Source organism: Rhea americana, unplaced genomic scaffold (assembly GCF_003343005.1).
Source record: "Rhea americana isolate MKP2758 unplaced genomic scaffold, rheAme1 scaffold_157, whole genome shotgun sequence".
Classification (NCBI taxonomy): Eukaryota; Metazoa; Chordata; class Aves; order Rheiformes; family Rheidae; genus Rhea; species Rhea americana.
Window position 1 is genome coordinate 556,735 of NW_028185672.1, and position 2,681 is coordinate 559,415.

A 2,681-nucleotide genomic window follows, 5' to 3' on the forward strand; every position below is an offset into this window, starting at 1 on the left:
CCCTCCCTCCCTGACTGACCTGGGCGCCGTCGCTCCGGCCGGATTAATCACCCCACGCCGAGGGTGGCCGCGGCTTACAGGAAGCAGCCAAGCAAGCCCGCAGGCGGAGGAGGTGGCGGCGGCGCCGGAGCGGGGCCAGGAGGGTTCCCCGCCTCCTCCCGCCCGCCCGTCCGCCTCCCCACAGCGCACCGCAAGCGCCCCGGGCGCTGGAGGAGCCCGGCCAGGTAGCGCGTCCCCTCGGCCCTGCCGCCGCCTTGGTGGCTGCGCCCAGCCCCGGGCAACGCCGCCGGGCTGAGCCTGCCCGCTGGCGGGGCCGTGACACGCGTGACTGCCGCGGGGCGCCGGCCCAGGCCGCGGGGCGCCGCCGGCTCCTGACACGCCGCGCGCGGCGGGAGCTGACGGTGGGCGACCGTTGGCGGAGGGGCGCGCGGCGGTTGGCGGGGGGCGCGCGGCGGTTGGTGAGGCGGTTAGGGGCGCGCGGCGGTTAGGGGCGCGCGGCGGTTAGGGGCGCGCGGCGGTTAGGGGCGCGCGGCGGTTGGCGGGGAGCCCGCGGCGGTTAGGGGCGCGCGGCGGTTGGTGAGGCGGTTAGGGGCGCGCGGCGGTTGGTGAGGCGGGGGGCGCCTCGCCTCACACCTCCCTTCGTGCCCGCGGGCGCTGAGGTGATGCGGCAGGGTCCTGCTGCTCCGGCAGCGCCCGCGTCCCCTCTTCGCTTCCCTTCTCCGCCGGCGGGCGGCGGCGGATCGGCGCTGCCGGCGCCGCAGGTCCGCGCTGATCCCTGTGAGCTCCGCTGCCTGGGATTAGAGAGAGCGACCCGGCGGGGGTAGGTGGCACAGGCATGGAGCGCTTTGKGGCGGGGAGGGCAGAGGCCCGGCGGCCGCAGGTGTCACCAGGGGGCTCCCCTGGCCTCGCCCGGCCCTGTGCGGGGCCGCGGCGCTGGGGTGGGAGGCCCCGAGGGCGTTGCGGGCCGGAGGGGAGTCGGGCCCGCGGCGGGCGCTCCTCTGAGAGTCAGCCCCTGCCTCGCTGCTGCGGATAAACGGGAAGAAAACAATCCTCTCTCCCCCCGCCCCGCCCATTTCTCCCCTCTTTCGTTAAAGAATGTGCAGTTAACCTGTGGCGGGTGGCAGGAAGGGTTTTCAGAAATATGTGAATGGGTACGGCCAGGACACTGGGTGGTGATGTGCAGCCTTTGAAAGGGGCTGGATTTGGAGGCAGAAGCTGAAGGATGCTGCCAGTGTTTGCCAGAAATACAAGGTAGACTTAAAAGGTAGAGCAGATGGACATGGTACTGCTTATTATGGAGGAGGTTTGCGGAAATCCTTTGCTTTTCTCCACCTAATTTTTGTGTTGTTTCCCATGGCTGGAAAAGGTGATATTTCACTTTTCTGCAAGGAGAAGAAAGTTGCTGAGAGTTGTCTTGTTAGCAAGCAGGGTAGTTCTGCTTTCCCACAGAGAAGGGAACCCCTCAGCAATGTGGCTGTCTCCTTTGAGACTTCTCGGTAACCATCTTGGCACAGARAAAAACTGTGGTAAACTTATTTTTGTAGGCCTTTATAGCTGAATGTAACTAAAAGGGAGACTTGAAAAGTCTCCTCTTATCTTTCTTATCCTTTTCTATGCCAGATGTGTTTTTCTATCATATATATATTGTACTTGAAGTGTTAAACTCTCAAGGGGCATGGAGGGGGGGATATGAGGCAAGGTCTACTAGTTACTTCAAACAATTCTTCTTGCTCATACTTAAAAAGAGGAGAAAGGAACATGCTGTAAAAGCAGCTGAGGAATATATAAAAGTGAAATATTAATGAAGTGAAAAAGCTTCGAGAGCAAAGACATTGTGCTTAACCATTCAGGAAGATTCTTGTCCTCTTTACAACTCTTCATTGCATGTGGTACTTTGTCTCTGTAATACAAATGCAATTAYTAAAAAGAGCAGCAAGATTTGTTACTCTCTAGCTGGAAGTAATAATAATACATAAACATATTTTGCATTGGTGATCTTCTCTGTAGGGACTTGCCTTACCGTTGATTTTAGAGGCTGTTGTAGGACTGCGGATTATTGCAGAAGCAGTAAAAACAATTTCAAGAATGTTTTCTTAGCAATGGAAATGCTAGGGGCTGACTTGGTCCTGGAGAAAGCAAGAGGAAGGATTAGCCTTAGAAAATTCTCTTAAAGATGTGACGATGACTCTGTTCATCCTAAAGTTATTTTTCTTCTCTAGCATCCCAAGTTGAGAGCAATATTCCCTAAGTAGGCAGCACAGCCTCAGGAGAAGGCAATACRTGGCTGCCTGGGATATGTTGGAAGCATATGCCTTATAGACAAGGGGATACTGTCTTGCAGATCGGAGTTCCTTTACCCACAGGAATCCATAGTGCAAGGGTCCCTGTGGTGTTTCAGTTTGTAGTTGTAACCTGTATTTCTGCCTCCTAGTTTGCTTCATGCTTATGTGGGCAAATATACCCACTGGGAAATAGTGGTAAATTCAGGTCCTCTGCTCTTGTAAAGGCTGCCTGGATCTCATCAGTTCAGCACTGGGAAATGGAAAGAGATTGGGCAGATTTAAATTTACTCTATATATTTTCCCTGTAGTACATTTTTTTTGTTCATTTTCTAAAAAGACTCGTCTCTGAGTTGCCAGCGTGTTCCTGTCTTTTTTTTTTTTTTTTTTTTTTTTTTTTTT

The 2,681-nt window shown here is 55.5% G+C and overlaps 1 protein-coding gene and 1 long non-coding RNA gene across 3 annotated transcripts in view; one reads left to right on the forward strand and one right to left on the reverse strand.

Moving 5' to 3' along the window:
* The window catches only part of LOC146598660 (uncharacterized), a 7,873-nt gene extending 7,799 nt beyond the window's left edge, over positions 1-74 (reverse strand). The window contains exon 1 of the long non-coding RNA XR_014895227.1: positions 20-74. This is a non-coding gene — a long non-coding RNA (uncharacterized LOC146598660). The remainder of the gene's footprint in view (positions 1-19) is intronic.
* Positions 75-93: 19 nt separating this feature from the next.
* The window catches only part of CCSER1 (coiled-coil serine rich protein 1), a 686,381-nt gene continuing 683,793 nt past the window's right edge, over positions 94-2,681 (forward strand). For both annotated transcript variants that reach the window (XM_085299943.1, XM_085299944.1), the window contains exon 1: positions 94-224. The gene's annotated coding sequence lies outside the window, so the exon portion shown is untranslated. The remainder of the gene's footprint in view (positions 225-2,681) is intronic.